A 23,416-nucleotide genomic window follows, 5' to 3' on the forward strand; every position below is an offset into this window, starting at 1 on the left:
GGCAAAACGTCATTTTTTTTCGGATGACGTCGTGGTGACGCACATTGGAAGCGTGTATTCGTCATCGCCATACTGGCGTATCACCCGGCGCGATGGTATGGGGTGCCATTGGTTACAAATCTCGGTCACCTCTTGTTCGCATTGACTGGACTTTGAACAGTGGACGTTACATTTAAGATGTGTTACGACCCGTGGCTGTACCCTTTATTCGATCCCTGAGAAACACTGCACTTCAGCAGGATAACGCACCACGGCATGTTGCAGGTCCTGTACGGGCCTTTCTGGATACACAAAATGTTCGACTGCTGCCCTGGCCAGCACATTCTCCACATCTCTCACCAATTCAAAACGTCTGGTCAATGGTTGCGGAGCAACTGGCTCGTCACAATAAGCCAGTCACTACTCTTGATGAACTGTGGTATCGTGTTGAAGCTGCATGGGCAACTGTACCTGTACACGCCATCCAAGCTCTGTTTGGCTCAATGTCCAGGCGTATCAAGGCCGTTATTACGGCCAGAGGTGGTTGTTCTGGGTACTGATTTCTCTCCATCTATGCAACCAAATTGGGTGAAAACGTAATCACATATCAGTTCTAGTACAATATATTTGTCCAATGAATATCCGTTTATCATCTGCATTTCTTCTTGGTATAGCAATTTTAATGGCCAGTAGTGTATTTCTGAAAGATAATGCCCGCCCACACACAGCGACAATTTCTACTGCATGTCTTCGTGTGTGACAAAACCTACTTGGCCAGCGAGGTCATGGGATGTCTTCCCATCTGAGAGAGTTTGGAGCATTATGGGAAATGCCCTGCAACCAGCTCGGGATTTTCAGGATCTGACGCATCAGTTGGACAGGATTTGACACGATACCCCTCACGAGGACATTCAACAACTCTATCAATCAATTCTATCCGAATAACTTCTTGATTGAGTGCCAGAGGTGGACCAACGCGTTATTGCTTTGCTCAATTTATGAAGCTCTGTCTCTTGAATAAATTAACCAAATTTTTCTGAAGTTGTAATATGTTTCGTCGCATTCGGATAATTCCCTGGTGTCGTTTATTTATTTTCTTTAAAAAAATTGTGAGCAGATTTTTTGTTTAATTCAGGTGCTTCCACCACACGCAGATTCGATCGCGAGATCTCTTCCGGAAATAAATGTGTGCCAGCATCTTCCCAACTTTGCTATCTGACAGATCAACTGCGGCAGACAGACAGACCACCCTCCCGACAAGCCCACCGAGTTCCCACGCGTTTGCTGCGAACGCAGTAGCCCTGTCGTAGATCTGTTGCTGCCATTACGTGTGACCTCTGCCCTACGCCTGACGTAACCTGTGGCTGGCCTCTCACGGTTACCTCAAAGCTCTCGTTCAACTTACTGTCCATTACATGAGGCATACTTTTTTTTTATTACTGAGGATACAGACAGAAAGTAATCTTACTGGTAATGCTGAAGAAAGCAAGTTCACTGACATCGAAACAGCAGAAAAAAAAAAATTGGGAAAATGGATCTGAGCACTATGGGACTTAACTTCTGAGGTCATCAGTCCCCTAGAACTTAGAACTACTTAAACCTAACTAACCTAAGGACGTCACACACATCCATGCCCGAGGCACGATTCGAATCTGCGACCGTAGAGGTCGCGCGGTTCCAGCAGTCCTTCATCTGTTATCAGTACACGTCCCGAACGTGTTTACTCGTTTCATAGTGCTTCATAGTGATTTCTTCAAAGCCGGCCAGAGTGGCCGTGCGGTTCTAGGCGCTACAGTCGCACCTTGCTCCAAAAATGTCTTAAGTCTTTTATTCCGAGCTGATCTTCATGTCAATTTACAGATTTGTTTTTTTGTTTCAGAAAAAAAAATAATTGTAAAATGGCTCTGAGCACTATGGGACTTAACTTCTGAGGTCATCAGTCCCCTAGAACATAGAACTGCTTAAACCTAACTAACCTAAGGACGTCACACACATCCATGGCCGAGGCACGATTCGAACCTGCGAACGTAGAGGTCGCGCGGTTCCAGCAGTCCTTCATCTGTTATAAGTACACGTCCCGAACTTGTTTACTCGTTTCATAGTGCTTCATAGTGATTTCTTCAAAGGCGACCAGAGTGGCCGTGCGGTTCTAGGCGCTACAGTCACACTTTGCTCCAAAAATGTCTTAAGTCTTTTATTCCGAGCTGACCTTCATGTCAATTTACAGATTTGTTTTTTTGTCTCAGAAAAAAAAATTGGGAAAATGGCTCTGAGCACTATGGGACTTAACTTCTGAGGTCATAAGTCCCCTAGAACTTAAAACTACTTAAACCTAACTAACCTAAGGACATCACACACATCCATGCCAGAGGCACGATTCGAACCTGCGACCGTAGAGGCCGCGCGGTTCCAGCAGTCCTTCACCTGTTATCAGTACACGTCCCGAACGTGTTTACTCGTTTAATAGTGCTTCATAGTGATTTCTTCAAAGGCGACCAGAGTGGCCGTGCGGTTCTAGGCGCTACAGTCACACTTTGCTCCAAAAATGTCTTAAGTCTTTTATTCCGAGCTGACCTTCATGTCAATTTACAGATTTGTTTTTTTGTCTCAGAAAAAAAAATTGGGAAAATGGCTCTGAGCACTATGGGACTTAACTTCTGAGGTCATCAGTCCCCTAGAACTTAAAACTACTTAAACCTAACTAACCTAAGGACATCACACACATCCATGCCAGAGGCACGATTCGAACCTGCGACCGTAGAGGCCGCGCGGTTCCAGCAGTCCTTCATCTGTTATCAGTACACGTCCCGAACGTGTTTACTCGTTTCATAGTGCTTCATAGTGATTTCTTCAAAGGCGGCCAGAGTGGCCGAGCGGTTCTAGGCGCTACAGTCTGGAACCGAGTGACAGCTACGGTCGCAGGTTCGAATCCTGCCTCGGGCATGAATGTGTGTGATGTCCTTGGGTTATTTAGGTTTAAGTAGTTCTAAGTTCTAGGGGACTGATGACCACAGCTGTTAAGTCCCACAGTGCTCAGAGCCATTTGAACCTTTTTTTTTTCTTCTTCAAATCCGTCGTGTCCGATACCCCCAGTCTTCAGTTCAGACGTTCCTCCTGGTGCCGCTCTTCCTCCCACTTCTGTACACCGATACCGAAAGTGCTTTTAGTACTACCAACTGACCTCCCTTCCCTGTTCCACGAGCGAAAGGCACGTAGGAAGAATCATTGATGTTAAGCCTCTGTATTAGCGATAATTTCTCGAATTTTCTCGTCGCTGTCATTTCGTGAGATGTATATGTTAGGAAGTAATATTTTGTCCGCCATTTTGAGGAAGTATCTGCTTAAAACGTTTTATTACAAGGAACACCATATTATTCCCCCTATTTCGGCTACAAAACCTAATTTTTCAACATAATTTCCATTTAATGCGACGGTCTGACGCCACGTCACTGGGAGAGCCTCTAGGCCCGCATGGTATTCTACTGGTCGCGTCAGAACCCACGTCTTTCTGCGCCAATTACCTCCCGTTCATCCGTATAGTGTTCTCTGCAACTTTCATTAGGCTGAAAAGATAGATGTCGGGAGCTACGAGATCTGACCTGTAGGTGGTATAAGAAATGCAGTCTCCTCTCGGGTGCGCAGACTTGTGTGAGGCCTTGCATTTGTCATGGAGAAAGGAAAGTTCGTTTGCATGAAACTACAGGGACCGAACCAGGAATGTTCCACGATGTCTCAAAACAAATTCTACATTTTTTCCAACCGAAATTGGCAGAGGAAAAAACTGTGTTGCATTACGTACGAAACGCCCGTCGTATATTCTCCTCTAGATCGAATGGAAGAAGTTCATAACAAAGTCTTTGTATAAGTTGTGGTGAAGACTGGGACAACCATACCTTAGTGATGAGCAAAACGTGTTTCCGAGAAATGTAGAAACACGCGAGATAATACCGACACTATGACTTACCTTAGGAGAGAGTGTTAACATTGGCAAAACTGCATTTATAGCATTTATAGATTTAGAGAAAGCTCTTGATGACTAGAACACAGCCTTTTTTTAATTCTGAAGGCAGTGGGGATAAAATTTAGGAAGTAAAAGATTCTTAACAACTTGGCAGAAACTATTGTGCACTTACAAGATTCGAAGGACATGAAAGGAAGGCTACAGTTGAAAAGGGAATGAGAGAAATTGTAGCGTACCCCACATGTTTTTCAGTCTGTATATTGAGCAAGAGGTGAAGGAAGCAAAGGAAAAATATTGAAAGGGAATTAATTTCAGGCAGCAGAAATTAAAATTGAAATATTTCTGATGATATTTTAATTCTGTCAGATATGCAAAGATCTTGGAAAAGCAGTTGAATGGAATGGATAGTATCGTGAAGCATGAATATCAACAGAAATACACATTGCTGAAGGTGTGCAATAGAATTACGAGGGCTATCCGGAAAGTAACGTGTGATATCTCGCGAAATGGAAACTATACCGAAAATCCGACGAAGCTTTGCACGGATGAGTTGGGCAGTGTCCCTAGTATGCCTGTAGTTCGCCTCCGTTGCCCTTTTCGGTTCTGAGAACACGGTGAGCACTTGTCTCCCGCCAAGGTTTCGCTTGATGAGGATATCCCTGCAGCGTTCTCGACTGTAAGTGCTTGATTACACACCATATAGCATGGACTTGGCTTCCTGTGACCTTCATGTCTTTGCTCACGTGAACCGCTTGCTATCGAGACAATATTCTGGCAGAGACAGCAAACTGCACGGCAGCGCAAAGTAGTGGTGGGAAGCACAAACGGCTGCCTTCTTTAACGAGGGCACTGTAAAGCTGGTACAACGCCACGAGAAATGTCTCAAGTCACAGCGGCTAATATGCAGAGGAGTAGTTGGAAGGTATAGTAAACTGTTGGAAATAAAACATTTTTCATTTTCAGTGGAGTTTCCATTAGCGACCGATCACACCGTACTTTCCGAATAGGCCTCGTATACCTGGCGATGCTTAGAGAATTAGACTGAGCAAGAAGAGACTAAAAGTAGTGGATGAACGTTGATACTTGGTTATCAAAAATACTGACAATGGTCAGAGCAGAAAACATGTAAAATGTAGACTGGCCACAGAAAGAAAAGAGTTTACGAAAAATGAAAACATTTTAACATCCAATGTAACTTTAACTGGTGGGAAATCGTTTCTGAAAGTATCTGATTGAAACGTGCTTTACTCGGAAGTGAAAAGTAAGCGGTAAACAGTACATGCAGGAAGGGAACAGAAACGTTTCAAATGTGGTGCTACAGAAGAACGCTGAAGATTACTTGGGTAGATCGGATAACTAATGAGGAGGCAGTGAAAGATCATTATAGCACAACTTGACTAAAAGAAACTATCAGTTGATGGGGCGTATCAAGAGAACGTCATGGAGAAAAATGTGTATGACCCAGCTGGGGAGCCGGCCTTGGTGACCGAGCGGTTATAGGCACTTCAGTCCGGAACCGCGCGACTGCTACGGTCGGAGGTTTGAATCCTGCCCCGGGCATGCATATGTGTGATGTCCTTAGGTTAGTTAGGCTTAAGTAGTTCTAAGTTCTAGGTGACTGATGACCTCAAATGCTAAGTCCCATAGTACTCAGAGCCATTTGAACCATTTGAACCCAGCTGGGGAGGGAGGGATGGGGGAGGGAAAATTCTAGACGGTGGCCAATGCTTGACTTCGGTAAGCAATTCCAGCGCATGTAGGTGGCTGTAATTATGCATTGATCAAGAGATTGGCACAGAAAAGACTAGCGTGGAAAGCTACATCCACGCAGACATCGGACTCAAGATAACAAGAACAACAATCATAGGTGATTGTCATCGTTGGAACTTTCCTTTTCAAGGATATTGATACTCGAATTCAACTAGATGGTTGAGACCTTCTCAAGCATTAAGAATCTATGTTGTATATATGCAGACTGAAGCGATTAATGAAAATTCGTACCGAGCGCGGGATTCGAAGCCAGGTTTCCTGCTCACTAGGCAGATGCACTAGCCACTATGCGACGCTGGCACAGTGGGTCTGCATAACTGCACTAACTACCGTAGCATGTCTCCACCCTCAGTCCAAATTCCCACCTGTGGGCTGTGGCACGAAAGGGAATTTCTATTGAAGAGAGAGGCCTGCTTTGACAGTCAGCGCAGTTGCGCAAAGCCACTATCCCAGAGTGGCGTAGTGGTTGGTGCATCTACATAGTGACTAAGTTCAGCAACATACGCGTTGCGCATTGTTTCTTCTTATAGAAATATGGAAACCATGAACTCAGCGTATTATGGTTACTTTCAAGCAATTATGGCATTTGGAATTATATTTTGGGGAAATTAACCACTGGATAAAAAAGTACTGTGTGTACAAAAAAGAGCCATAAGGATCATGTGTGGAGCCCGTCCTAGAGCCACATGCAGGAATCTTTTTAAGAAGCTTGCTATGCTTACATCCACTGCGCAATATATATTCTCTTTGATGTGCTTCATAAGGAAAGAAAAATCCATCTTTAAGCTGAATAGTGCATATCACAGTCACAATACTAGAAGAAAACATGATATCCATTATGAACAGCAAAATCTAAGTATGGTGCAGAAAGGAGTCCATTTCAGTGACTGTAAGATTTTTAATGCCCTCCCTTCAAGAATTAAGTGTTTGGTAGATGATGATCTCTTGTTTAAAAAAATCTTAAGGGAGTTTCTATTGCAAGGATCATTTAATACAATAAACGAGTTCATGAACTAGAGTGTTCAACATTTCTTGTATTGTAAATTGCAAATGTATGCCCAAATTTGCATTTGTAATACCGAATATTTTTACTGTAAACGTATATTTTGCAATATTTATTTCTCTGTAACACTTATTATTTTTTAATCTTTATCTATCTCTAAAATGTATTTTTTGTAGTGGGACCTAAGTTACTGTTTACTGTCTTTGTTTTGTTTAATGTAATACCATAAATTCTGGCCAAAAGCTTGTAAAATTGACACGTCCCATATCCTGTGATAGTGTCACAACACGGATCACCGGAACAAGAGATAAATAAATAAATAAACAAATATATAATGAGCTAGAAAAATGGGCTCAAATACCAGCCTCGGTACGAATTTTCATTCCTTGCTTCAGTCTGTGCATATACTGCATAGATATTGACATTGTTTCGTGGTATCCTGGAGACATTTCCGGGAGAGGACTGACGATAGCAGTAAAACTAGTTGAAGAGCAGAGGGAAGAGAGAAACGAACACTAGTTGTCGATCATTAGACGCCCCATTCGCCTGTTCCAGTTTCGTGCAAAACATCGAAACAAATTTTAAAAAATTAAGAAAAACATCGATTTTCTCAGTGTACGATACCCTATATTTAACCCAGATTATGGGTTTCTGTAGCACTTGCGCGTGAGTGGAGTGACGCGGGTGATTTTGCAGGCCGCTGTCCATCACTCGTAATAGGATGCAAGTCGGCGCAGCTTGCACTCGCGTGCAGCGCGGCAGTAATTAATAGAGTGCACGCCAGTTCGGCGTCCGGGCACGCTAGGAGGCGAGGCAGCGGCGCAGGGCTGGCCCCGGAAAGACTGCTTTTTCTCGCTGCTCGCTCGGCGCCGCCGCCAACACGCGACAACGCTTAATCTGCTTCCACCGTAATAACCCGTCCTCCTTGGAAGCGGGCGGTCGCCGGTGAGAAACGATTTTGATGGGCCGGTTCCTGCGTGCGTTGAATTAAATATGGAAAGCGGACACATAATAACAGCCTCCAGCCGGCCCGCAATCATCGTGACGTGACGAGGCAGTGCCGGCCAGCTGGCGCCCCACACTGCGAGTACAGAAGCTGCGCTGCTCGCTCTGCGGACCCACACACCAGCGCTCCCTGAACCGGTGACCAACGAGTACTGATACAAATCACTAGCTGCAACTGACAATTTTGTTGTAAAACTTCCTGGCAAATTAATACTGTGTGCCCGAACGAGACTCGAACTCGGGACCTTCGCCTTTCGCGGGCAAGTGCTCTACCATCTGAGCTACCGAAGCACGACTCACGCCCGGTCCTCACAGCCTTACTTCTGCCAGTATCTCGTCTCCTACCTTCCAAACTTTACAGAAGCTTTCCTGCGAAAGCCGGCCGGGGTGGCGGAGCGGTTCTAGGCGCTATAGTCTGGAACCGAGCAACCGCTACGGTCGCAGGTTCGAATCCTGCCTCGGGCATGGATGGGTGTGGTGTCCTTAGGTTAGTTAGGTTTAAGTAGTTCTAAGTTCTAGGGGACTGATGACCTTAGAAGTTAAGTCCCATAGTGCTCAGAGCCATTTTTTTTTTCCTCCTGCGAAACTTGCAGAACTAGCACTCCTGAAAGAAAGGATACTGCGGAGACATGGCTTAGCCACGGGGATGTTTCCAGAATGAGATTTTCACTCCGCAGCGGAGTGTGCGCTGATATGAAACTGCCAGGAAGTTTCATATCAGCACACACTCCGCTGCAGAGTGAAAATCTCATTCTGGAATTTTGTTGTATTTACAAGCGTATGATTCATCTATACCAGGGGTCTCCAAAGTACGGCCCGCGGGCCGAAACCGCGAGGGCCGGCAAACAGGCCCGCGTTAGGTGGCCGGACATCCCCGGTATCAGGCCCGCCAAATATTTGAGGTGGTGCCTATACTGCCAACAATTTAGTTTCGAGGCCAATACTGCGCGACATTGTCGGAGCTCTATCTTTACAAAGCGGAAGGTCATGGTTAATCTTGAGGCTATCCACAATAAACAAACAGATCATTCTCCGTGAGATACTGAAAAAAAAGGTTAACAGACTAGTTTGGCAAAAACATTTTGAGTAAAAAAATTTTTTGCATTTTATTCTACTCACGAGTCTGGTGCAAGTCTTTCAAATGGACGCCACGTCGGCGACTAGCCTTAGTAATCGACCATTATGGGAGATGCTTCTTAAGCAAGATTTCACTTTCTTTACGTATTTCAGTTTTCAGATTTTCATTGTCTCTTCGAATTCAAACTTTGAATTGTCCCACACCTACTAGTACAGCGCATAAAACACTAAAAAACTCATGAGACACTCGCAACATAGACACAATCACGCAACAGAACTATCAAATATATGCTCTGGCTCTGCTACTCCCTACAAGACTACATAACTAAACCTATTGTTGCGCCGCTTGAAATAACAATGCGTCGACATACTCTACCTCTGTTACGTCTTGTAGTAATAGTGTTGCTAACAATGATTTTGAGATTTCGTTAACTTTGCAGGACGCTTTCATGAAGAATGTGCAGTGACATACTGTTTTGTCGGTGCAATTCGCCAGAATAAAATATGCCAGAAATTCGGTCAGGTACGTCCACCAATCAAAATTATGTAATTACATAAAAATCGTAGTTCGTTTCAGTGCTAGCTATTCCCACAACCTTAGGTTTTTGCAATTTCAACTTTCCTGTAGCCTTACATTACGGTGATCATGGAGTGCTAGGGTTCTTTAATCCGACTTCGTGCTACTTCTGCACCCCCCCCCCCCCCCCTCTCCCGCCCCCAGCCACCACCTCCACGTTACCGGAATGTGGATTACATTTATTCATTACAAAAATACAAAAAAAGCCTCTGAGCACTGTGGGACTTTACATCTGTGGTTCTCATTCCCTACGCCTAGAACTACTTAAACCTAAGGACATCACACACATCCATGCCCGAGGCAGGATTCGAACCTGCGACCGTAGCGGTCGCGCGGTTCCAGAATGAAGCGCCTAGAACCGCTCGGCCACGAGCGGCCGGCTGAAGCAAACAAATCAGGGCACATTCTACTGTAATTTTCCACGGATTCAGCATCCACTAACATCTGTCACTGTTTTTATTGTAAACCACATCTACAACTTAGGGTAAGGGCAGTTATAACGGAGCCAGGTTGTGTCCTGATAAGTTTGTGAAATGGTTTTACATTGCAGTTTTACCTTCACACTTACCAGCACAAAGAAAGCCTATTATTCCACAAGGGAAATGGCATACATAACCTTCAGTTATGGTCTGGAAAATGGAAGCAACCGGGGAGCCTGTGTCCTTTATACTGAAAAATATCCAAAATGCAAGATTGGCCGGAGAGGTCCAATACGCTAGCCATCTCAATCCCTCGACCTTAATCCCCTTGTTTTGTTTGTGAGGAGATGTGAAACCTTTGGCGTATGCAAGCCCAATTAACGATGTTCAAACACTATAGCAACGCGTCATCAGTGCCTGCCAGTGCATGACCAACTCGGATTTTTTCCAGTGTGTGCCTGGATCCCTAAGACGTCGGACAGGGGCATGTCTTACTATGAATGGACGCAATACTGAGCACCTCCTTTAGTAATGGTTCACAAGTGCGGGTAGTATGTAATATCAGACAGATTACCTTAGAAGCCCTGCTGTTTCATAGTGAAAGAATAAAGTGTGTGGCGGGAATTGCACGTTCTGGTGGGTAATGTGCTGTCATTGGTATCAGTATTTACTTATTAAGACCATTCCAGGAATCCTACTGAGCTTATGCAATTGTGCTTCGTTATATTTCGCTGACAACAGCATGAGTATTACCTCATCTCCAAGTCCACACCAGGAATCACGACATCAGCATCAGTATGCCCTCAACTCCAAGGCCATACTGGGTAACATGACATCAGCATCATTGCATCTGGCCACATGCCAAGACCGTGGAGGAGGTGGGAGAGACTCCCACATGCATGTGCTCAGCAGCCAATGGCATAGTTTGTTTGCGTGTTGTCAGCATGAAGCGACCCCACGCCTCCAGCTGCCCGCCCCCCTTTCAGTAGCCAATGGCGTACAAGCTCGGCTGATCACAGTTTTCGTATAATAATGTGATTATGTGTGCACCATCATTCTCTGTTCATCATAAAGCAGCACCAGCAGCAGCAGCAGCAGCAGCAGTAGTAACAATCATCTGGAAACAAGAAGACAGAGACTTCAAAAAATGGCTCTGAGCACTATGGGAATTAACTTCTAAGGTCATCAGTCCCCTAGAATTTAGAACTACTTAAACCTAAATAACCTAAGGACATCACACGCATCCACGCCCGAGGCAGGATTCGAACTTGCGACCGTAGCAGTCGCGCGGTTCCAGACTGTAGCGCCTAGAACCGCTCGGCCACCACGGCCGGCGAAGACAGAGAATATCACTATGTATTAAATCAATCAATCACTAGTTATTAATGCAAACAATCCTGCCGGGAGAACATTCACAGTGGAGCATTCTCTGACGTGATATTTTCATTCTGTACTCATTATTATTATTTTTATTATTACTATTATTATTATTATCATTCTTACTGTGTATACTTCATTAAAATTTTCGTTTTTGCTGTTATTAGTATAGACTATCGGTGGACCAGGACATTCAACTGTTTCGTGCAGCACCATAGCAGCCACAACCTGCGGGATGTCTTCACGACCTGAGTATTTATATAGATCAAGTGGAGCAGCCCGCAGCTCGTGGTCTAGTGGCTAGCGTTACTGCCTCTGGACCACGGGGTCCTGGGCTCGATTACCAGCCAGGTTGGGGATTTTCTCTTCCTGGGGAGTGGGTGTTTGTGTTGTCCTCATCATTTCATCATTATCATCATCATCATTCGTGACAGTGACTGGACTGGAATGTGTAAAAAATTGGACTGTGAAAAAATTGGGACTTTGTACAGGCGCTGATAACCACATAGTTGAGCGCCCCACAAACCAAACATCATCATCAAGTGGAACAGCACATCAATGCTTTTATTGCCCATGTACCAAAGTGTGTAAGTGTTAAGCCTGTAACTATAAAACCAGTGAAGCCTGATTTTACTGAAGTAATGCCCATGTACATAATTGCACCTACAGGCTAGAATGCAATTCAGGTAGGATTCAAAGCATGTAAAATACATTCATTTGGATACTTCCATGTAGTGGAATTATTGTGTGAAAATGAGGAAAAATGTTGTATAAAATAAAATTGTTCTTATTCATTCATTTCCATCCCACAACAACTTTAATGTTGAAAGGATCAGTTAATAAAACACGAATTAGCAAATAAACTTATAGTTTATTATCAGAAACGACTTTATTTTTCAAAAAAAGATATTGTATAGGCCTAAATGCAGAATGATTTTTCTTTACACAACAGCACTGATCAACTAAACAATAATAACAACATCAGAGGTACATTAGACCACTAACAATAGATGTCTTCCGAAAAGAGATGGATAAACGCAGAATTATATTACTTACATAATGGCAACTGATCAACTGTACAATATTTACAGCAGCTGATGTATATTATATTAAGAGAAGAGAAGAATAACTTTTTAATTTACATTATTAACAGTGTGTAGGGATTAGCAGCAGTAGTTGAAGACCCAAACATACACAAATTCATAAATATACACTGGTCAGCCAAAACATTGTGACCATAGACCTACTATGGATATATACCCTTCCAGGTAATAGCAGTGTCACCTGGCGAGGAATGATTGCTAGTCAGACACACGTACAGTGCATGTAGTATCAATGAGTGTGTTGTTTGTGTGTAGAATGGGGAAGGTGCCCAATCTGAGTTAGACAAAGGGCATACTGTGATGGCCTGGAGGCTTAGCAAGAGCACTTCAGAAACTGCATAACTTGACAGATGTTCGAGGAGTGCTGTGGTGAGTGTCTTCAACACGGGCGAAACCAAAGTGAAACCATGCGCACACATCATGTGATTGGGTGGCCACCCCTCATTACAAATGTCGGACGTTGTAAGCGGGGCAGACTGGTAAAACGGGATAGGTGGTATACTGTGGTGAAACAAACATCAGACTTTAATGCTGGTCATAGTACAAGTGTTTCTGAACTCGCAGTGCACCGAACACCAAACGATAGGCCTCTGGAGCCGACGATCCATGCATGTGCCAATGTTAATACCACAACGTCGGCAACTACCACTAAAATAGGCACGCGACCATCGGCTCTGGACATGGACGCAGTGACGGAGCATTATATGGTCAGATGAAACCTGATGCCTGCTTCATCATGCTGATGGGAGGGTATGAGTACATCATCTTCCGGGGAACAGCTCCTTGACACCTGTACTGCAGAATAGAGACAAGCTGGCGGCGACTCCGTATGCTCTAGAGAACATTCACATGGGCATCCATGGATCCAGTGGAGGTCGTGGTCCACCCTTTCATGATGATCATGCTTCCCAACAGCAGTGACATTTTTCAATATGATGATACACCATGTTACAAGAGCTGGTGTGTGATGGAGTGGTTTGAGGAAGACAGTGGCGTGTTCCACTTTATGTGTTGGCTCTCCCAACTCGCCAGATCTGAATCCAATCGAACACATTTGGGATGAGATTGAATTTGACATTGGAGCTCATCACCCCCCTCCCCGGAATTTACGGGAATCAGGTCACTTATTGAGAGAGGATGGGTCACTCCCTCACTATTTTTCATATTCAAGGCTACTCTTTAAAGTTGATTTTGCACCAAAAACATGATTTTTGTAAGACGACAGGAAGTTATCAACATAAGCAGGCACTGATGGGAGCAAGTGCATTGTTAATACATATGGGATATTTATGGTGGCTCTCCTTCAAACGGTAGTTTCTGAAGTTGAGAACAAGCAAGCAGTTTGGTCATTTGACAGTAAGTCTTTCATTGGACGTTTGGGGCTTGGATGCCACGTGCGGCTATTAGGGAAAGAAACATCTCGAAGCAGTTACAGCGGACGAATGCTGGTCCCAAGAATGTCTCGTACCAGTGTGCAGACAATGCTTCGGCCGAAGATACAGAAAAACAGCCCACTTGCATCTACCTGCTAGTGCCTCTAGCCACAGCAGGGGTAGGGACGCAAGAGGAATTTAGGTCACCTGATCAAGGGGTTTAGACAGTGTGGTAAATGCCCTGTGTGAACAAGGATCGCAACCACAAAAATTCACAAGTTTCCATGTTCGCTGTGGACCGGACGCTATTGAAGGAGTCGTTAGATCGTGTCGTCTCTTTGCCTCATGAGTTTCTCGAGAAACTTCAGGTCTTCAAAACAATTTTAGATCGAAAGGCAACATTTATAGCGGTTCTGAAATGGTCTACGTTGGGACACGAAAGCACTTCTCTTAGTTTAGCTGAGGCTCCTGGTCGGACACGTTGTAACGTTCGGCCTGTCCATGAAAAGATCTGTGTGAAACTCAAAACAGGCTGCCTAAAGTGGCCGTGGGAAGAAACAAGCCGAGAGCACAACGACTTCTCCTTTCTGCATGGGAATTTACAAGTCAGGGATTGGCTGCTTCTCCAGAAAACAGAAGAATATTGTTAACTTTGATCAGGACTGGCCAATGCTTAGAGCAGGCGAGTTAGAGGAGAGACATGGAGCTCGTGGAATCTTGTGATAGTCAAGAAATCCTTGTGCAGGTGGTTACGTGAGTGTCTTTGTGAAGTTTACTGAGGTTTGGTGGAAAGTGAGCAGCAGAGAAACGTTGCCTTCTGATTGAGGCTTCAGTCTGGAGAGGATTCTAGTCTTGACTTTTGTTATGAGTGCGTTGCTCTTGCGACAGTCGTCCTGACGGTCATTTCACACTGGCATTGGTCTTCACTGTGGATCCTGAGGTGACGACTTAGCTGTACCGACAGTTTAGACGTCAGTCATCTGCGACAACTCTCTGTGCCGAGGGCAGTCTTACTCGTGTCTGGTCTGCCGCCCCGACGTTTGATCTCCCTGTGCGCACTGCCATATAATCGTGTGAAATTGGTCCATGGTATGATCGGCAAACGTGAGAGTCACATGCTGGAATCTGCCGAGATTTCAGGGCTCCATTAGAGAATAATCGCGATCCATCTCACAGACCGCCAGCGCGACTTTACATTTTTCGCACCCGCGATAACGAATTGCAAGCGCCGCACATTGCTACTCTGTGAACACTTGTACCGCGATCGTCACCTAAGACAGTGCTATACATCGAGAAAGAAGTATAGTACTGGTGCTCCGGCTTGTTAGGCACACAGAATCACAGTCTCGCCACTTCTTCTCAGCTGCATCAACATAGTATAACTTCTGTGTAGAACAAATCCATCAAAGTCTATTAAGCGCTAGATAATTTTAGATTGTAATACGCATGTTTTGAGTCAGAGTAAATAGTTTAATAAGACAAACCTTAGTCTTTGCCAACCAGTCGCCACTCAGTGGAGTATTAACTATTTGTCGCACATATTTATGCTGCCAACAGTTCATGATCTATTTTTTCCTATTATGTGGTCAATAAACTATTGCCATATTTTTATAGCAGATCAATCCCTTGTTGATGTATTAATCAGCCATCAATAATTGACTACAATAATAGCACAGCCACTACTTCTTTACATTTTTTCAGCATTCAGGTTCATTTAGATTGTGATAAAAGTAATAACCTGTAATGCAGGCTAACAACAACAGCAACCTCTGTCAAAGGAGAAAATCAATTTAACAGACACATGGACCAGTTAGGCAATTGAAAGGCTTATTAGTTAAAGTGATTGCTATCAGGTCACAAACTCATAATCGGCTGCAGTCTTTAAAATCAGACCATAAGACCAGTGTAGTCTTGCATTGTGTGTGCAGATGTGGTGCCAACTCCTTCCAGCGACCTACCAAGCCCTCACTGCTTCCGTGCCATGACGCATCGGCGCTGTTATCCATGCCAAAATTGGACTTACTGATTATTAGGTAGGTGGTAATAATGTTCTGCTTGATCAGTGTACATACAATATTTTTGCAAGCACACGCAGTTTGCAGTCTTGTATATGGTACACATAAAAATACACAATTTGCAAGTATGCACATATAAACACTACTAGGGTGCTGATGTCTACTATAGCATTTCGATACACCTTCCTCAGCCTTTCATGAATGAGACTGGGTGTTTCATCTTCTGCAGCAAGGAATTCAGTCACAGAGCACTGTTGTTTAGTGCATATGTGAATGTGGGCCATTTTCTAAACTTATACAGTACTTTCATATGTTGACGCAGCAAGATATTACTGCAGTGATGGTACTGGAATGAAGGGGACACCAACCCCAAAGTACCGTTATCCAAGATGGCGGCGATGATGTCATACAAGATGGCGGCAATGACGTCATCCAAGATGGTGGCTGTAACGTCAATCAAGATGGCGGATTTTTGCGGGAACTTTGAATTTTGGTGGGAAAGTGCCACGCCCCCCTCCGCCAGAAAAATTGCGTGAAGTTCAAATTCCAACATTACAATGCAGCACACCTCACTTACCTCTACTAAGCAAAGTGCTTGTCTTTATTATTTAACCAATTTCAAAAATGTGTGTTGTAAGGTGGCAAGGTCTCCTGACCTTCATTTCTTACATATTCCGTCCTCACAATCGTATTCTGCACATCAAGACGCTTCATTTGAACCCAAGCTCGATAAGGTAGAGTCAATTTTGTATGAATTCATGTAAGCGATATGCAGATCTAATAAGTAAATCACAAGCGTGCACCGAGGTTGAAAAAGTCGAGGCTGGCGTACACAACATGGCGGCCATAGGAATTTTCGTTCTAGGGAGGCGGCCGGCCCGCTGGGAAGCCCGTCCCTCCAAAGGGGTCGGTCGGCGCACACCTACTTTGGCCAGAACGACCGCCCAGAGAGAGGACAGCTTTTGCTAGAGCAAAAGGATAACAACTCCCGCGTTCGACTTAAAAGCAAATTCCGCTACATTGTGTGGGAGCACCCAGGAGACGCATTTTTTGATGGACTGACTGCATAGTTACGGAGTTCTCACAGAACAGTATACGCCTAACGGAAATGCTACATCTTTCTATATTGGTCGACTTAAACTAAACGTCATTCTACCACTTAAAAGAGCAACACTGATTGGCGGAATATTTCTGGCACAAAGAGCCAGAGGAGTGAGGGAAGACAGAGAATGATATACCCTTGCAACTTTTCCAGAAAAAAGGGGCCATTCCATTGTCGCTCTTGGGGCAGCAACACATAACGAGAGCGAGTGCGCTCGTATATGTACACAAAGAGCAAGGAACAAAGTCTCTCGTCAGTACTTCACTGGGAGAGCACATCTGTTGTTAGCAAATTGGAGTGATACTCTATACTGAGTCGCTCGCGATTAAGCGTTGTTCACTGTGTTTGCCACCACACTTATTGTGCAGTGTGAACATGGACAGAGTACTAGTCAAATGCCTGCGAGCAAATATTGAGTGGCATTTCAATGGACTGATTATCTGACCAGTGTACCATGCCAATAGTTAACCTAAGGGTGGATAGGCGTCCTTGACTTCATCAAGGAGTAGGGACAGTTTGATTGGCGAAGGTCAATCCAGATAGAAAGAGATAGTTGTGTTATTTGTCAGCAGCGAGCAACACAAGGAGCAGTTGTCACAGCTCACGGTATTGTCTGCTACAGTGTACTTGAGCCTCATCTGTCCTCTGTAACAGTACTCTCCATTACATTTCTCATGTGACAGCCTTGACTGAACCTAGAAAAGTTATTCAAGATGTGCAGGCACGGCTCTCAGCCATTCTGCTGAGTAAATAATATTTTTAAAGAAAATGGAGAAAAGAACCTTTCCATACTATGTAAATTAATAGCATTCCTATCCATAAGAGGCAATCTACTGTTCTGAAAAGTACCTGGAAATTTATTAATTTATGAGAAAAAGTATCACTTGATTTCTCAGAATTTTTTTGCAATAAATAACATTTTTCGTTCATTTAATGTTTTTCTTATGCTAACTAGCAATACTTCAGTACCGAAGTATTTCACTAGTTACGTAAGAATATAGGATATTTTTGTGTCTTTTCCTTACAGCAGTCGACTCCAGAAGATATTTGTAGCTGAATGTTTTTCAAGCAGTTCTTGTTTGTACATTAGGAGCATCTGTCTGACTTCTATACTAGTGCGAGGTGGAAATCGTTTCTTGCAGGAGCCAAAGGGTACTTGTTGGATCAATCCATTGCACAACTTGACAAAAATAAAACTCACACACTCACAGAAGTGTGTTCGCCACTGGGTCTGGACTCCTACTGGCTTAGTTCATATCGGTGCCACCAGAAAGCGCCACCGTGACGTCAGATTATGACGCAGGTACCATCATTCAAGATGGCTGCACCCAGTGTATCCACCATGTGGTGCAGGTCTAGTTCCTATCGTCGCCACCAGAGGACGCCACCGTGATGTCGGGTGATGATGCAAGATAGTCTGCTTTCTCTCTCGCGTCGCATCCTGCAAGCATGCTGCTGCTGACGTCACAGCCCCCCAGCCCAGACCTCTACACTCGCACTGGACATAGTCTTATGTAAATATGCTATCGAATTTAACACAAGTGACACCAACATCGCTCATCTAACCTATGAATTACTGAAGTACTTAATTCCATTTCAATTTAATCGTATTCAGTTAGTTAATTCACAAATTCAATATCCAATGATCAAATGAGAAGTGCCTTGTTCATTCATGACCTAACACCCCCACCCCTAGAATGCTGCACTCCTATTGACTATTGCATTAGTCACGTGATTTGACTTCATAGAGCCTAGGATTTGGAATCAATTATCGAGAATGCTGCACCGACCTGGACTTCGAATCAAATAGTTAGTCTCCACCATGATCCTCAACCCAGCACCACACACCCTTACTTACCCATGTTGTAGGGCTAACGTGTACTAACGTGCACTGACCTGTACTAACGTACAAAGCGCATGACGTCATCCAAGATGGTGGAGCGAAATGGCGGGAAAACGGATCAGAACACAATTTATTTTGCAGGTGGTGTCTCCACCACGAGATTTAGTGTCCAACTGACCTGGTACACATTACTGCCAACATATCGTACTGTCATCCCTCCTTTGATCTAATCCCAGATGGGGGAGAATGGTGCCAAAATGACTCAGGCTGAGCTGGGCAGCTGCGGAGAGTAAAGAAGGAGTGCACTTTATTTATTTTAGATTTTATTTACTTATCGAATATTTTTACCACACCGACGTAAAACACTCGCCATGTTATGCTTCGGGTCACAGTCTGCAGACACACAAACAACTCCTAATTTACGCAAATAATTTAATTGCAGACATCGAGACTCCTCCTAAATAATTGAGCAAAGTTATGTCTAGACACGCTCAGGACTCGTAAACTGTCCAAACAACTCATAGCACAGCCTACACACCTGCTCGCAAAATAATTCAATCAACACCTGCAAGTGCCGGCCGCGGTGGTCTCGCGGTTCTAGGCGCGCAGTCCGGAACCGTGCGACTGCTACGGTCGCAGGTTCGAATCCTGCCTCGGGCATGGATGTGTGTGATGTCCTTAGGTTAGTTAGGTTTAAGTAGTTCTAAGTTCTACGGGGCTGATGACCACAGCAGTTGAGTCCCATAGTGCTCAGAGCCATTTGAACCATTTTTTTGAACACCTGCAAGCACCCTTCGCCAACCTCTGTCTGGTAGAGTGCACAGACAGCCCAAACGACATGGCCGTCAGCTGTCAAACCATGCACAGGGCCCCTCCCAGGTCCCGCAAGTATGAGCCGTCCTCATCTCTTTCATACTTGATTTCTGAGAAATTACTATACAAATATGTGTTCACCTAGACACACGTGCTGACGTGACCGGACGGAAAGCGCAGCCGCGAGCTGCCCCGCAAACATGAGTGCAAAATGAGGAATCACTCGAAATGGAACATGGACCCATCATCTGTTCCGTCACTGTGGCATATGAGTTTAAATGTAGAGGTCGTGAATCCCTTTTGGACGGTAGTTTGGAAGCTCTCCACAACGCAGCTGAACTCACCTACTTTCCTTATCTTGTAAGAATATGATTTACACCATGCGATGTCTAGTTTTCTGTGAGAGACTGTGGATCTGAGCGTCTTAATGTCAGTTTAGAACCTGACACAGGCTTGGAACTCGTGGCAGAAAAAGAAAAAATGGAAATGTTTGGTGTTGTACAAAAGCGTGTTAGAAAAGAGTGTTCGAGACAACTAAACAGGGCAAGAGGGAGCGTCTCATACGATCATGCGCCAAGAGTATAGGTGATTAGGCTTCAAAGTGGCCTCTGCATTGCCTGTATATATTAAATAGGATCGTGTCCACATCGGCATCTGCAGTAGCAGCAGCAGTTTGAGATGAGGTATTGGGAACGCCGTTAGGACTGCTTGGATGGCTGCGCTCTGCGTGTTCTGGGTAAGTATTGTGAAAGCTGTTGCTCCGCGCTATAAGTCCGCCGCAGTTATGCGTCTTCACATACGCATCGATGCCTAGAAGACTTGTAAATCGTATAAGCTTTAATAGTGCGTAATTTTTCTATGCTGGGGGGGGGGGGGGGGTAGAGAATATCGGTGATAGCATTTTGGGCTGAGTGATTTGAGTGGACAGGGGTCTGTAGTACTTGTATCTAGTTTGGGGACATCCAAACTTGTGCGCATTTACACCGAATGCTCAAAACACTGTCCTGTTGCAGTAACTCAGGTCGTTCTGCTTCTACATGGGTTGCAGAAGGTGGATAATACGTCTTTCTCCGACTTCTGACCATTTATGATTCAAATTGGAACGAACGCTTGTGGAAAGCTGTAGAAATGGGTGTGACTGCAAGATGTATTAGGTGTGACTAAAACCAGCTTATAATTTTATTGTAGCAGACAGGTTCGAGGAAGGTGCCTCGTTTGGAGATATGAGAGTGCACAAAATATGATTCACTTGTGGGTTTGAGTCTATGCATGTATGTGCTTGAATGGAAAGACCTGATTGGAAACGATGGACATAATTTCTAGCATATAACATAACACTAGAGGTCGGGGAAGCAAGTGTACATTTTTTCTCCTTAGGACCTCAATCGGCACATCATCTACTACTACTACTGCTGTTTGTGCTCCTTCTCGATCAGTCATCGCCTATAACTCGGCGAATATGTATCGGAACCTCTGATATGGACTCGAGACAGAATGCGTTGCAAATACTAAAGAATTTTCTAGTGTGAGGGAGTCGCAAATACCTCTTACATACCACGTTACTTAGCAGAATTACTTTCAAAGTTCATTGATTTTATGATGAGGTTGCATCGTTGGTTGATAATATGTATTCGTATAATCACCGTCACGGTATTTGTCCGGAAAACACCGCCTCATTCAGAAGTAATGTCGTACCTCGATTAGTAAAGAGGGTATAGCATTTAACACGGATACTAGTGCGCACCTATAGAACAAAGATCGCTTGTGACAGTAACATGCAGTAGTTGTTGGGATCGTGTTTTTTCTTTAACGTGTGGTCGATTACGTCTATGACATGGTGGTAGGACTCGCAGGAAGAACGTAAGAGACATGCACATGGATCGTTGATATTTAGTCAGTGTTATTTCGTATCATAGGCAAACAGTTATTGACGAAATATTACACATAGTATTAGCGCCAGGTGCGTGATATGTTCGAATTTGAGCATGACGTTTATAAAGTTTGTTTTTGTGTAAAAAATGACTATGTCCAGCCGTAAGGTGGGTATGGATTTGACTTGGGGCAGTGTGACGGCAAAAGGAGGGGCACGTCCAGTAGTAAGGAAGAGACAGATATTACCATTTCCAGAGCAACAGCCTTCAGCGGGGTGTATTTCCGATACTTTGCTCACTGCCGAATGCCATTCAATTAAGACCACTGTCGTAACATTTAATTGTAAGTATAATGATAGAAGATATATGTGGCATGTTCTCTAGAATGTTTCAGTGTATGCAAAGTCTGTGGTGGTACTGATTCAAGTTCGCCGTCAACAGCAGCAGTCCTCTGAAATGGTTCAAATCGTTCAAATGGCTCTGAGCACTATGGGACTTAACATCTTAGGTCATCAGTCCCCTAGAACTTAGAACTACTTAAACCTAACTAACCTAAGGACTTCACACAACACCCAGCCATCACGAGGCAGAGAAAATCCCTGACCCCGCCGGAAATCGAACCCGGGAACCCGGACGTGGGAAGCGAGAACGCTACCGCACGACCACGAGATGCGGGCAGCAGTCTTCTGAATGCAGAGTTGCATTGTTATTCTCTCCAAATGTAACGTATAAGAGTTAACTTTACAGTCGTCCACACGAGTCAATAGCGAATTAATACTTAGTATGCGTTGGGCGGCTTTCGTGATCAAGTGGAAATTCGAAAAGATGGTGCGTTTGCGGTGGAGCGTTATTCGCTCCTATGTAAATTGTTCCGTTCACTCCCTCTGCGCATTTGGAGCCTTTATTTAGTTGAGAGAAGATTGATTATGGTGTGTGCATCTGGCATGTGGAAGACATGGCTGCCTGTTCGCTAGACATGGGAAAGACCTTAGTTGGCTTGTAAATTATAGGGACGATTTGGAATGTGTTACATCAGTGAGATCGGTATGCGTGGGTGGAAACATGATTTTTAATGTGTTTGTTTCTACTTACTCAGTGGTCTAGAGCACGCTCCACGTAGCGAAAGTTTCGCGTTTGTAGAGTAATAATTTCCAGTGTATATCTTCGGAATTATGTTGCACTAGCGAACAGTAGGCTACGACTCTGTGCTTGATGTCAAGAAGTACGGCGAAAATGAATAATATTCTGGTGAAAATAGGTGTGTTCATGTAATCCCAGAGTCTGGAGATGTCGGTAGAAGTGCAAGCAAGGAGACAGGTCTGGACCAGAAAGAGTAGCGTGTTTGTACCTATGGGGAAACGAGAGTGTCATTGTACACCAGTTCTGAGAGTGACTTCGATTCACTCAGGGCTTTCTGGTGTAAAATCGGTGATTTTGTATGGCATAGGATAAGAATTGTATGTTTACTAGATCGATACAGTATGTGTTGATATATTGCTGAGTTGGAGATCGGTTTCACCCACTAACATTCAATCTCCTGCCCCAGAGGGAGGAGAGTGTAAATGAGTAGATGTGTTTACGTATTTGACGATATGTACGGCACTTTTCGAGGTTTGGTGGTTGGTACGAAGTGGTGATTAGTGTAAAGTAGTTTATTAACGCTGATTGTCATGTCTGTAGAAAGAAAGAAAAGGATGATGGTGTTTCGCTAGGACTGGGGAGCATCATAACATACAGCCAGTGTGAGTGTAGGCATATGATAATTTTTTCAGGTGCTGTACAGATATTAAAGATATCTGCACTGCTTGTCTAAAATGTGTATATATTGTATTGTAAAGTTAGTGTGCCATACATTGTGTGAAATGTATATATATATTGAGTTCTAAAGTTAGTATGGTTTATGTTATGGCATGACTAGAGAGGATGACTGTGTGTCCTATTGTGAGGGACATATAGATTGAGCAGATTGATAACCACGGGGGTATGAGTGATAATTTTTAACAGGAAATTTTTAAGAGAAAATACTGAAGTACAGTCGTCAAGAGCAGAGATTACCTGTACATTGATTGGTGTCAGACTGTATCAGCAATAGTAATACACTCCTGGAAATGGAAAAAAGAACACATTG

This window comes from Schistocerca gregaria, chromosome 4 (genome assembly GCF_023897955.1).
Source record: "Schistocerca gregaria isolate iqSchGreg1 chromosome 4, iqSchGreg1.2, whole genome shotgun sequence".
Taxonomy (NCBI): domain Eukaryota; kingdom Metazoa; phylum Arthropoda; class Insecta; order Orthoptera; family Acrididae; genus Schistocerca; species Schistocerca gregaria.